The sequence below is a fragment of the Pleurodeles waltl genome, chromosome 8, assembly GCF_031143425.1.
Source record: "Pleurodeles waltl isolate 20211129_DDA chromosome 8, aPleWal1.hap1.20221129, whole genome shotgun sequence".
In the NCBI taxonomy this organism is placed as follows: Eukaryota; Metazoa; Chordata; class Amphibia; order Caudata; family Salamandridae; genus Pleurodeles; species Pleurodeles waltl.
This window is the reverse complement of record NC_090447.1, coordinates 1,473,335,089-1,473,350,115: the sequence shown is the minus strand read 5'-3', so window position 1 is coordinate 1,473,350,115 and position 15,027 is coordinate 1,473,335,089. Positions and strand designations below refer to the sequence as shown.

Below are 15,027 nucleotides of genomic sequence, written 5' to 3'. Positions count from 1 at the left end.
AACTCAGACACTTCCTGGAGAAGAAACCTGAACCAGAACCTGCATCCTGCTAAGAAGAACTGCCTGGCTGCCCAAAAGACTCACCTGTCTGCTTTCGGTGAAGGACTGTTGCCTTGCTGTTGCCCTGCTGCCTTGCTGCTCTCTGGCTGTGGTGAAGAAGTGGTCTCCAAGGGCTTGGATGAGCTTGCATCCGGTTCCCTGACGTCTCAGGTCCAAAAAGACTTCATCTCTTCAAGAAGGACTCCTTGTGTGGCGAAATCAGACACACAGCCAGCCAGAAATGACACACAGCCTGCACCGCGGTGAGAACTTTACTGCACGCCGAACCGGAACGACGCAGCCCGACTGCACAACAAGAAGATGACACAGCACCAGCGTAGCGACCGGAACTTCGACACAAGGCCCACCGAATCGACGCACAGCTGAGTCAGCTCCTGTGACTTCATCCTGCCAGTGCAGGAAATCCACGCACCGTCTCCGGGGCGTCTGAAAACCCCGCAACCCTGAGAGGATCCATGATAGAGTGCCGGAAATCGACGCAGAGCCGCCTTGCGTGAAAACTACATGATGCATCGCCTTGTGAAGCCTGAGAAATCGACGCACACCCCTTTGTTTCCACACTTCTCCTCCTCTGCGGTTGTTTGCAGAGATTTTTCACGCGAACCAGGTATGTTGTGCTTGAAGAGACTTTATTTGCTTTTAAAAAGACTCAAGACACTTTAGATAATTTTCCAGTGATATCTCAACATTTACTTATTGCATTTTAATCGTTTTGACCTGCATCTTACCAGATAAATATTATATATTTTTCTAAACACTGTGTGGTGTATTTTTGTGGTGCTATATTGTGTTATTGTGTGATGTATTGCACAAATACTTTACACATTGCCTTTTAAGTTAAGCCTGACTGCTCAGTGCCAAGCTACCAGAGGGTGGGCACAGGATAATTTGGATTGTGTGTGACTTACCCTGACTAGAGTGAGGGTCCCTGCTTGGACAGGGGGTAACCTGCCTGCCAACTAAAGACCCCATTTCTATCAATATATTTATATATATATATATATATATATATATATATATATATATATATATATATATAGATTTAAGTCAATTACAAGGTTGTCAGAAAATTGACCGGTGCTAAAAGACCCAGATCTCTACTCCCTCAACCAGAAATATGTTCATATGGATAGTTCATTCAGTGTGACCTGAGAACACCCCAACTATATGAGTAGAACATTTCTAAACTCCTTTATTTTCTACCCAAAAAGGAATGATATTTCTTATGCATAGCAAAGCAAAAAAACAATGTATAAAAGCCACAGCCAACATGTGTTTCGTGTCACTGACGTTTCTTCAGGGCTGTTAAATTAAAAAGAAATGAAATGATCATACAATGAAACTATAAAAAAACAACATAATCATGTACATAAACGACACACAAAAATCACATTACTTGTACTGCACCTTGTGAAATGTAACACAACTGCAGAAGAAACCCATAAATCAGAAATTATCAGTAGAAAACAAATAAATTAAATTCAGTTGAACAGAGCGACAGAAGACAAAGAGATTTCATAGGGAAATCAAAATTATGTATTATAAATGGAAAATATAAACATGATAACATTCCAGCTGAAAAGATTTTTTATACAGGTAAGTAAAGAATATATATGATATGACATATGCAGTGGAAAACGAAGAAGTGACATCCCTTGGTCCCTGTTTCAATTACTCTACATTGGATGAACATGCTCACAAAGATAGATAATGGAAGTGAGAACTAAAAAGTAGAATCAGTGACATGCAACTTCTATATAGAACTCATAACTTTGATGGGCTGATAAGCCATCCTATCATCAAAAAAAGTCACAATAGACATGACAAAGTTGTTGTAAAAAGATGTATTTTTAAAATTCTGTAAAGTGTAAATCAGCCTCTCACCACTTGAGAAGAGAAACTATTTGTCTCCATAGACTACCACCAATACAATTCATATAGGCCCTCATTTTAACATTGGCGGTAAATGCCGCCTACCGCCGCAGCGACGGCAGCCAAAAGACTGTTGCCGCGGCTACCATCCGTTCGCCGAATTATGACAACAGCCGGATTTGTGCCACAAGAAGGGCGGAAATCCAGCTGTGGCCACACTGGCAGATGGTGGTAAGGTGGTGCTGCTACCGCCAGCAGTGCCACACCAGTAGACCGCCACCAGCCGTATTATGAAAAATAATATGGCCTGGCGGTGTTCTGGTGGCGGGTGCTGCTGGCGGTAGCAACGCCTCGTCCACTGCCAGAAGACTCCCTGGGTAGGTAAGTTGGGTTTCCGACACTGGAGGGGGGTGTTGTGTGTGTGGGGGGGTGTGTACATGTATGTGTGAGTGTGTGTGTGAATGCAAGTGTGTTTTTAGTGTTGTTTGCATGCATGTATGCATGTGTGTGAGTGCGTGTATGAATGGAAATGAGAATGGGTGTCTGATTGTAAGTGTGGAGGTGTGTGCGAATGTGTGTGTGAATGAATGAATGCATGCATGTATGTCTATGTGAATGAGTGTGTGTCTGCATGTGTGTGTGTGTGTATGGGGGAGGTTGGAAGGGAGGAGAAGCGTAGATGAAGGAGGGAGTGGGGGGCTCAAGGGGAGTGTTGGGGGCCTCCTATCAGTGACAGGGAAGGGCCTACCGCCATGGTTTCCGTGGCGTTACAAACACCACTGAAACCATGGCAATAGGCAGGGTCATGTTACCGCCGGCGGCACAATACCGGCCGCAGGGCTGGAAATGGTTATCTCCAGCCCAGCGGCTGCTACCGCTATGGCGGTCGGAGTGGTACATTGTCATAATGTGGCAGTAAGTACTGCCAGCCTGTTGGCGGTACTAACACCACATTATCTCCAACCACGGGGTCATAATGACCCCCATAATGTCTTCTGAGACAACTAATGTAGTAATTAGCCTTATAGAGCCACACCATTAATATTCTGTACAGCAAGTGTAGTGAAACTAAGAAATACGGAAAAGAAAAAAGAAATGAAAATCAAAACAGAAACAAAAAATAACAGAAACAGCACTCACGATTAAACATGACTAGTTATCCCCTTAATGCCAAGATCTGTCTGCCGTAATGATTTGATAAAGTTATCCAAAACTTATAACATCATGCTGCCCACCATCATCCAGAATCCCAACAATATTCACGAAGCAGTATGCCTGAATATCTATCTAGTGACTACTGGCACTGCACATATACAAACTGTTGAGCTTCTGGCCTACGGAAACCAGGAAGATGAACCCAGCAAAAATAACAACAACTAGGATCCCATGGTTGGGTCATAACTGTAGCGATCTCGTACAACATTGTTACATTGTCTAAAAATAGAAATCGCTATGGTGTGCAAGCAGTATTTTAAGATATATCTGCAGTACTAAGATCGGCCAAACAAAATCTAACTGTATCAATCACCAACAACATTCTAACTTACCTAATAATGAAAACAAACAAATTCATAAAGTAAATGTAAATATCTATTGGCATTCTGGGTAATTGAACACCCATTTTTCAGCACTGTAAATCAACACACACATATATATGTATATGTGCCCTACTGGTGGTGGCCAGTAGGTAGTTCTGGTTAGGATCTAGTTTCCATAGGTAAAGTATTTTTTCATTTCTTAATACTTTGGTATCGATTGACGAATTTTCTCGAGATTTTCAAAACTAGTTTGCCATTCACATCAGCTGTTGTCTGGAAAGTTTTGAGGTGATTGGTCAAGCAGGGATTGAGAAAAAGGGGGGTCCCAAAATATGTTTCCCCATGCAATTTCTTATAGGAATTTTCGACATGACTATAACACGAACCGCTAAACAGAATTACACCAAATTTGGCAAAGTTAGATCTTGTTCCAGAAAGGTCGCTTTTTGTATTTTGGTGGAAATCTGTTCAGTATTTTAGGAGTCATTAAAGAAAAAATATCTATGTATATGTAGAGACGTGGATCCACTGCAGATCCACTGCGGTGAATCTGCAGATCTGCGTGGCAGCAGAAATGCTGTGATTAGCTGGCCTCAAACTGACAGAAAAGTTACTGCCACCATTTTGTTTCTCAGCAATCGGTCTGGAGGGGTGAGTGTAGGAAGTTGGCTCTTTATATACTATATCAAAGTTCGATATAGTGTGCACAGAGTCTAGGGGTTCCCCAGAGGCTTAACAGAGGCTGAAGTAAATAATACTAATGCTCTATTTGTGGTAGTGTGGTCGAGCAGTTAGGCTTATCAGAGGGTAGTGCAAAGCATTTGTTGTACATATATAGACAATAGAAGAAGCACACACTCAAGGACTTAACTCCAGACCAATTGTTTTTATATATCAAAAATATATTTTCTTAGTGTATTTTTACAACCACAAGATTCAGTTTGCAGGTGAGTACATAAAATGAAAGGTATTTTGCATGTATATGTTTAGGACTTTGAATGGAATCGACAATGTATACAGTTTTTTCTTAAAAAGGCAAAAAGCTATTTTAAAAAGTGGACACTGCATTTTTCAACAGTTCCTGGGGGAAGAAAAGACAGTGAAGCTTTGCAGGTAAGTATACAATTTACAGTTCTTGTCTCTGGGTTTTAGGTAGTCCACCGTTGGATGTGCTGCACAGGGGTCGGTTTCTTCTAGGCCTGGGGGCTGCAGGTGCAGTGGATCTTCAGGTGTCGGTTATCTTCGTACAGGGCAGTCACGGTCAGGGGGAGCCTCAGGATTCCCACTGCAGGTGTTGTAGTGGAGGGTTGAAGAGGTTAGCCCAGGGTGAGTACTTGCTCGGAATCGCCTGGGGATCCTCTCTGGCTAGTTGGGCCACCTGTACATTGGCAGTGGGCATTCGGTGTAGAGTGGTTAGGACTCATACATTCGGGTGAGGTTGGAGTCCTTGCAGATAGTTTTTTTTGTTCTTCTCCTCAGACAGAGGAGTTCTTGGTCTTTTTGGGTGCAGCGCGGTCGTCTGTAGCTTGGCAGAGGTTGCTGGTCCCACTGGATGCAGCGCTGTAGTTTTTGCAGGTTCTTTGAAGCAGAAGACAGGCTGGTAGGACTGGGGCCAAGTCAGTGGTTGTCTTTTTTTCTTCTCTGCTGGGGGTTCAGCTAAGCAGTCCTTCTTCTTCTTGTAGGTAGCCATAAATCTGATGAGCTGGGTTCATGGAGGCACTTAAATCCTAGATTTAGGGGTGTTTTAGAGTTCAGTGGGCAATAGCCAATGGCTACTGACCCTGAGGGTGGCTACACCGTGCTTGTGCCCACTCCCTTTGGGGAGGGTGGCACAAACCTAATCGTTTTGGTCCCTACCCTGCAAACCAAGATGGAGGATTTTGCAGGGGGGTCACCTCAGCTCTGGACACCTTAGGGGGTGGTACTGGCTGAGGTGGTCACTCCTCCTTGTTTTCCGTAATTTTCCTGCCTGACTTGCAGCCAAAAGTGGGGTTTGTCCGGGGGTGGGCAACTCCACTAGCTGGAGTGCCCTGGTGCACTGTAACCCGAGGCTTGAGACTTTGAGGCTTCCCACCAGGTGTTACAGTTCCTGTAGGTGGGAAGGTGTGAAGCACCTCCACCCAGGACAGGCTTTATTTCTGACCAAAGAGTGCACAAAGGCAGTCCTACACTAGCAGTTTGGCTATCTCTAAGATGCCCTCTGTGTGCATTATTCAGTAAATCCCACACTGACATCAGTGTGGGTTTATTGTGCTGAGAAGTTTTATACCAAACTTCCCTGTATTCAGTGAAGCCATTATGGAGCTGTGGAGTTTGTAGTGACAAACTCCCAGGCCCTATACTCAATATGGCTACACTGCACTTATGCTGTTTAAGAACGGACTTAGACACTGTGGGGGCATATGGCTCATGCAGCTATGCCCTCACCTGTGGAATAGTGCACCTCCATTAGGGCTGTAAGGTCTGCTAGAGGGGTGACTTACCTATGGCACAAGCAGTGGTTTGTTGGTATGGCACTCTAGGAAGAGTGCCATGTCGACTTTGTCTTTTTTTTCTCCACTAACACATACAAGCTGATCCAGTGTAGATGTGCTGGGTGAGGAGTCCCCTAGGGTGACATAATACATGCTGCAGCCCTTAGAGACCTTACCTGGCCACAAGGCCCTTGGTAGCAGGGGTATCTTTTACAAGGGACTTAACTATGTGCCAGGGCTGTGCCAATTGTTGGAACAAAGGTACAGTTTGTAGGAAAGAACTGCCAGGGACTGGTTAGCAGGTTTCCCAGCTCACTTTCAATCAAAGTTGGCATCAACACTAGGCAAAAAATGGGTGGTAACATGCCAACAGTGCCATTTTCCTACAGGGAGGAATAAAGATGAAATAGGATATAAGAGGTTTGGATAGATGTATCCTGACCCTAAAGGACTGATGGAGGGTTTTGTATGGGAAACCTCATTGACAAGAAATTGCTCAGAACCTTTTGTTGGAGCACATGAGGATCCACAGATCCTTTGTGAAGCTCAATGAGGCCCCCTGTATGGCTCAGCAATAGATCTGTCGATTCAGACACCAATAAAAGAAATACACACAGACACACTCACTCTCACAACAGTTCACACACCCACTCACATAACTACAAAACCACTACCTCACACAGTCACAGACCCAGACAGCCACTCACATATCTACTCACCCACCCAATTGCACACTCTTCCACCAAGTCACAGACCCACATAGCCACTCACACTCACACATTCACTCACCCACACCTACTTACACATCCACCCACACACCTACTAACACACCATTTACATACTCATACACCTTCTCCCTGACCCACAAGGCCACTGCCACATCCACTCACTGACCCATACAGCTAATTAGACACCCACTCACACACCTATTCACACTCACACACCTACTCACAGACCCACAAAACCACTACCACATCCACTCACAGACCCACATAGCCACTCAAACACCAACTCATACATTCATTCACCGATCCACACACACACCCATTCCCACACTCACACACCCACTCACAGACCCACAAAACCACACCAACTCACAGACCCACATAGTTACTCACACACCCACTCACACACTGATAGAACCACTAACACACTCATTCACACATTGTCACACCCAATCATAGACCCACAAAACCACTATCGCACTCCCTCATAAACCCACGCAGCCACTCACACAGCCACTCACAGACGCACAAAGGTACTCACATACCCAGACATACACTCACACAGCCTTCTACATACTCATATAGCCACATACATAGACACCCACAGATCAACTCAGCCACTTATACACCCATTCACACACCCATATAGCAAAGTCATAGACATACCCACTCATACACTCATACAGCCATTTGCACACCACTCAGATACCCAATCAGCCACTTACACACACCCAGTGATACATCCACCCACCACACACTCAAGTACCCACTTACACATATACACAATCACTCACATACCCAGTTTGAGACCCAGAAACCAACTGACACACTCAAGAAGCTACTCACACACCCAGTCACAGATCTATGCAGTCACTCACACACTTACTCACATAGATATACAGCCACTTACTCACCACTCACAGATCCAGAAAACCACTCTCACATACCTGCACTAGGCAACTACTCACACACCAATACAGGGATATATAAAGTTACTCCCACTCCCACATAAAGGCATTGATACAATTATATAAATTGCAATATAATATGTTTGTATTACATGTTGTTGTCTTTCATTGAATTTATGGTTTTAGCTGGGACCAGATTCACTGATCTGTTGTGGATTGGACCACAATATAACCGTTAGACCCCTTATTTGATTGGGGATCCACTGCTGATCCACGGATCCGAGTGAGAAATTAGGAAAAAGTATTTGAAAACAAAAAGAACCACTGTTTAGGAAAAGAGTTGGCTCTGAAAAGAGCCTTTGTGTTTAAGATGTGTAGATGATAAATGCACATAGAACAGAATGTAGTCTTTTAAGTTGCTGAGGAACACACTGTTGCCTACAGCTGTGAAATTGACCCTGGCTTTTCAAAATATTCTCTCCATATTGCAGCGTAAATTGCTATGGTATATAATGTCCATGTTGTGGTCTCAGAAAAATGCAGAAACAGCTTTATTGACATGTTTCCTAGACTTGCCCATCTGTGGACAAACTTCAGGTGACCACTCCCATTTCTGTCTTTGGCAAATGTTGGAAAACACTAAGCCAGTGTGTGGGAAAAGTGACATTAGATCACCTAATGTATCCTTCATTAGGATTTCACGTCCTGCCCCAGTAATTGGGCCTAGGTCAATGCCACCACTGTGCACAATCATGAGGTATGGATGTTGGCAATCTGCAATTCTTTCAACCAAAGCAGCAATCTCACCAACCCAAGTAATGTCTACATTAGGTAAACCTAGGTCTGTATCAATGCAAGTCTTTCTAGCACTCTGTCTGGCCTAAAACACAAAACTATGGTCCACAAGCCAGACTCAGACCATCTTGGAGACAAGCAGGAGTAGCACACAGGAAAAGGCTGCAGAAAAATGAGGTAGTTTTGAGGAAAAAGGGCAGTTAAAATGGAGGACAGCAAGTAAAATATAAAGGGAACAAATTTGATTGGATGGTGGAGATGTTCAGAGAACTCATATTAGGTGGTGACTTTAAGAAAAAGGTAACTTACTCTGAGATTGAATTTGGAAAAATAAAAAACAGTATGGCCCAGATTTATACTTTTTGACGCAAAACCGTGCAAATGCAGTTTTGCATCAAAATGTTTAACGCCGACTAGCGCCATTATTTAACGCCACCCGGCTTCATATTTATACTATGACGCTGGGTGGCGCTAAAAGTAATTTTGAGTAATTTTTCTCAACATTAATCATTGCACCTTGTCGTAAGACAAAATGACGTTAATGCCGGAAAAATGACTATAACCCATTTTACGACACGTAAGCAGGTCGCAAAACGGAAAGGCACCATTTTTGCCCGCAATGGCGTCCAATAGAGATGCTAACGGAGAAGACAGTGCAAAGGAGAGGATAAATGGAGCCAGAAAGCCATGAGAGACACCAGGGAGACCTCAGTCAACCAGGAACCAGCCAGGAGAACACACAGAAGCCCCAAGGGAGGGAGAAGAAAAAGAGAAAGTGTTGTTTCAGTGCGGAGGACAATGAAATACTGGTGAGAGAAGTGACGGAGCATCAACATCAACTCTTCATCACCTCAATCGGAAGGAGAGAAGCAATTTGGCAGTAGATGGTAGACAAGATTAACAGTGTGGCAGAGATCAGGAAAACCATAACAGAGTGCAAGAAATGCTGGCATGACTGCAAGCGAAGGACAAAGGAAAACATGGCAAGGAACAGGAAGGCAGCACTGCAAACTGGAGGTGGGAGTCCAGCACCACAAGAGGACTTGGACGAGATTGAGGAGATGGGTGCAGCGGTCAACCCAGAGCAACTCGTCACAGGAATCAGAGGAGAGGACAGCGCAGACTACCAGGAAACACCATAAATGCAGGGTAAGTTGCATGGGGGAAATTAATGCTAAAATGTCAAGTACAAGAAGGGGGAGGCACATAGGACTCATACAATGCATTTCAAAGGAGCGCACAAGGACACATTGCACATTAATAACGTTGCACCATGCTGACGTCAGCTACACATGTCATGCACCATAACACATACACAACCTGGACATATGTTGATCACCAGGCCTAAATACCTACATGTATTATGCAGCACATAGGATGGATGGCATGTATAATCACTGTGGCTCTGGTCATGCCCCTTGTATATAGTCATATCAACCCTACCAACAAGACCAAGACTTGGTAGTCAATCAATACCATTCCTGGGGTAACGTCATTGTGGTGTCCCTTGCAGTAACACCTTGGAACTGCCTTGCCTCATTGCCCAAACATGTGTGCTGTGCACACAAGTCATTGCAACTGTCCCAACAGTACCCAGACATGTACCGGTAGCACCACCACCCCGCATATTGACAACATAGACACGTAAGGCAGCCACCACTCCATCACGCAGTCAGGATGCCTCCTGGGTGAAGGGAACAATGATATGAACAGGCACTGGGGGAATAGTAGGCTCGTCCTGTATCATTGGTAACAGCCACTACCCAGACCAGCGAAACTGGTGTAGTGATGTATCACAGATAGCAAACAGTAGGCCACAACAGACACATGCTGATCCCACAACTACTCTGACACAACCAGATGGGACACATACGAATGGGGAAATAAACACACACATACAACACATGGGTTATGACTGTGGACATAATGGTGTATAATTCCACATTGACGGGCGGGGGATGGTGCATGGGCAAGTTCAGTGTTGGTAAGACTGCCAGTGCAATGTACCCTTTGCGGTTGGCAGTATGAGTCACACGTTGGGATGGCGGGTGAAAATCTGTCTGCTCATGGTACCTCTGTGGGGCACCTAGCACAGCATTATTGATGGATCAAATCAGTGCCAGTTTTGGGGTGCATTGGGTGTGACAGGGCATGCTGCACTTAGCTCTGCAAATCAGGCAGTAGAAAGGGCCAGGGCATAGGACCCCCTACACTGCCCATGCCACACCACACAACATCACCACCAACCTTTGCATGGGAGTTTCACCGACCATGCAAAGACTGGTGGAGATACCTGAAGGGTAGCATTGAACGTAATACTGGTCTGGTGTCACAGGACAGCTGGCATTGCCAGTCTGTAAGCTGCTGGAAACCTGAAAGTGCCAGGCCATTGCTGTTGCAGGTGGTCAAATAGACAATGGAAGTCAGGTGACCATAGGACTGACACACTTGAAATGAGGGACCAGTGTGACTTCCTCCAGAATAACCATCAAACTTGCTTCAGGCCCTTACTTAAGTTAAACTCCTGTTAACCGGCTATGTCCATAGACTCATTTACCATCAGGCGCTGTCACATACATAATGATGTACACAGCAGAAATTTAATAACCATGCTGGCCATCCCTGGATCTACCCCTATGCCTGCCACCATGCTGCATCTCATGTATCATAGTGCAAGGAGGACTGCATTGAGGGGGAGGACATAGGTGTGTAGGAAGGCGAACCCACCTGCACAGACAGAAGATGAAATTGAACCCTGCCAGGTCCATGAGTGCTGTGCAATGTAACATGCATACACATACATCAACATGAGGAGCTATCAATGGTAACAAGAGCATGGTGACCTGGCAATGCCATCTCTGGGGTGGTGCAAGGTCTCAGCACTGCATAGGTGTATGTGAAAAATGTAAGACTGGGACAAGAGAAAATTGCCATCTATGGTGCTGTGGCATCGGCAAAGCAACACCCATTGCAAGGCCTCACCATGCAAATGGATACATAAGGAGGGTTGACAACGACAAGATGGTATCAAGCCACAAAAATGATATACATCACACCTAGAAGATATGACGCAACCAATTGCGCCAACTGGGCTTCCCTTCATGTTACACGCAGGTGGGGCATAGTGCTGATAGACTGCAACCATGATGAACAGGAACATTATTTGGGAACTAAGATGACAATGAGCCTTTAATAACAAGTCAGTGGCATGACATATCAGCGTGCCACAATACAGATAGACTGATTTTACACCATCTAATGGCAGAGGATGATGGCTCTCCTGAGGATCTGCCTGTCCTGGAGTACCCCGATGACCTGGATGACCAGCTGACACCCATCAGCCAAGAGACCCTCCAAGAAGTTATTGTGTCCCTCCAGACACCACCTCCAGTTGTAAGGAGGAGTATTAATGTATCAGCCATCCCAGAGGCCCCACCCAACACCCCAATAGTATGACCTGCCAGCACCGACACAGCTGAGGACTCCGAGGACTGAGGAACCAGCTTTGAGAGGACAGTGGTAGGAGTCCATCGGGAGCTGGCCAAGGAGGTGCGGGTGGGAATGCAAACTATGGCAGCCAGCCTAGAGGGTATTTGTACGTGCATCATTGCGGTCACTGAACAGACTGCAGCCAAACGAAGCACACACTCCCCAATGTATGGAGTCCAGCAGTGTCTTAGGGACCTAGCTGCTGTCATGAGGGAGAGGCCACAACAACTGCTCTCCCAAACTGGCAGCAGCAGGATTGAGGACCAGCTGGACTCCGTGCACCGGGGAGTGGCCTCCCTCAGGGCAGACATGGCTGCCTACCACAGGGATGTTGCTGCTATCCTAAAAAATCAGCAGCTCCTCCTTGCTGCAGTGATGCTATATGTAGTTCCACAAATGCCAGCTTCCGGGAATTGGGAGTCCACATCTCCAACCACTGAAGTGTGTGTGGCCCCCTCTACCTCCATACCACCACCATCAAGGGCAGAGGAGACACCCCACACATAGGAGAATGAAGATGTGGAACATATTATCTTCACCTGTAGGAGTTCCCAGTAGCACCAGCCCATGCCACATGAGCACTGTTTTCCTTTGTCCTTTGCTTGACATCATGCCAGTGTTAGCACAGTTGGAGATATGCACTCTTCACTGACACACTGTTGACCTTTCTGCTATGGATGCAATTGTCTCTTACTTTTCAATTGGCAATTCATGTTCCCCTGCACTGAACAACACTTTACCCAAGCATGTCCCATGACATGTCCCTCAACCCTGGACTTGTGTTGTGTCACTATTGTATGGACTTCACTAATGGGGTCACAGACCTGGACATTGTAAATATTGCTTGTAAAAAAACACCACCTGCAAAACCAGCATGTCTTTGTGTATTGTGACACATCTACTACGCTTAGGAATTGTGATGTGTGTAACATGTCGTTAGTCATGGAGTGTCAGTGCAAGAGTGCAGGAATATGGGGGCACATATCTATGCACAAGGTTGCTACATGATGAACGACAATGCTGGTCTCATCCCACTGAGTATTTCAAAAATGTAGAACACATGTATGCTTTACCCACTACATACATCAGGAATGGCTGTGACATAGTTCTCAGGCAATATCGCCAGCTGAGAGTTCCAGTAGGACACATTTGTGTGAAACAGAGGTACTTAACACCATATGTAATTGCCACTGGTCAGTTTAGCATAATAGATATAAAATGCAGGCTGTTGTCAGAAGTGTCACAGTGCCCAACATTCCTACACAGGACCCAAACAATGGCAGTTGTATTACCACACCTACCTGTCTAATACAAAGTTAACCAAATCACCTTGAGTGGTGGGTACATTTGATAGCAGATGCATAGAAAAGTAGATGTGTTGTAGCTGCCAATGTGACAGCTCAGTTATAAACGGGAGATGAACATGTCAACAGAGGAATTTGGAGGCAGGACGGAATCCCCAGGCCAACCCACAATTTTCACTGTTCACTCATGGGAAGAACCTGGGACACAAGCATATGACACATGAATTAAGGGAGTACCCAAAGATTTTTAATAACAATGAAACTAAACTTATAAGAATTAAGAAAACCTATCCTAACCTAAACTAACCTATCCTAACTTTACTTAACCAACAACTGGCCTTAACTACCCTATGCTAAACTTACCTAACACATTTAACAACACACTCTAAACATTGGCCCCCCACCCCTCTTATCTTACAAGACACGTGCAAGACAACATATACTAAACTACACATATACTAACTATATCTAAACAAATATATATTTTTGGGTATATTTGTTTTAGACATTTTTAATGTCTTATTTTATTTTTTTAAGACACATTTATGCCCCAACATTACCAACCCCCACCCATGCACAAAGTAACATGTAAAAAGTAGAACCTCCCCCCGAAAGCCACTTATCCTAACTAACTTACTAACCTACTCTAACCAAACACTTACCCTCTAAAACACATTACAAAACATTACAAAAAATGAGGAGGGAGGGGACAGAACTGGGTGTGAGAGTTCCAAGCCAATCACAGCTTGGCCCTCTTGAGGATTTTTTGATGAACTTCAGTCTTTTTGTATTTGCTGCCACCTCCTTCTCCAAACTGTCCAACCTTTTCAGAACCAGCGTCACGTCCCTCTGAAGATCTTGGACCATTTTGTGGTCCGTGGCAGCAGGTATTGTGGGCTGTGGAACAGATGTGGACGGTGTTGCAGCTGGGGCTGTAGTTGTGGTGGCTGCTGTGCCCCCTGCACAGCTGTGGAGCTTAGTCTCCTCTGTGTGACCACTGCCAGTGTGTGGCCCCCCTTGGTAAATGCCCGCCATTCCCCGGTTGATCTCTCTGTGGGAAAGCGGCATGCCATGGTCTGGAACCCAGATACCACTGGCTGTATATGTCTATGGCGGACTTCCCTCTTCTGGAATGCTCGAAGTTCTTCATTGCTCATGTTGACAGCTGTTAAATTGAGACAGGCAACCATCAGTGCCAGCATTGTGTGGAGTATGTACAGATTATTGGCTTACACTCTATAACTAATTGCACATGCACTCCAACTCACATTCTGGAAAAGACAATGGCCCTGATAAATGCAATGCCAATGCTGCCTTAGCATCATTTCATTGACACCAAAGGGATGCACAACAAGATTAGGAACCAAACCAAATTAGGTGTGCATTGATTTGTGCTAAATGTAATAATGCAAAGGCAGCATAAACGTCACATAGTTCAGGCCCAAATTTCCTCATCATCTGTGTCAATTTTCAACCATACATCACCAGTACCTTGTATATGTCATTGGGAGCATGGGATGCAGTTGGTCACAATAAGGGGTCAGTGCTGATAGGTACACATGCAAGCCTGATCTATATCACTGTCACCTACACTGTGAGCATCACATCTACCTACAAACGTGTTAATCCTCTCCCCCTGTGCCTAAGGGGAAATGGCCATGCAATCCATCATCTTAACTGCCCTGGTCATCCACCAAGGCACGCCCACTCATGCATTGAGTCAGGGAGTGGACCATATGTTAGGAGGGCTGCCAACTAGGAAGCTGGTATACATAGGTCTATCACATCTACGTTAATGTGTCCAGGTGTAGACACCCATGAATACCTGATCTGCCAACACAATTCCTTACACACCTATGTTC

The 15,027-nt window shown here is 45.1% G+C and overlaps 1 long non-coding RNA gene across 1 annotated transcript in view; it reads right to left on the bottom strand.

Annotated features, from left to right (window-relative positions):
* Positions 1–1,350: 1,350 nt before the first annotated feature.
* Positions 1,351–15,027, bottom strand: part of LOC138249262 (uncharacterized) — a 254,165-nt gene continuing 240,488 nt past the window's right edge. The window contains exon 4 of the long non-coding RNA XR_011194812.1: positions 1,351–1,362. This is a non-coding gene — a long non-coding RNA (uncharacterized lncRNA). The remainder of the gene's footprint in view (positions 1,363–15,027) is intronic.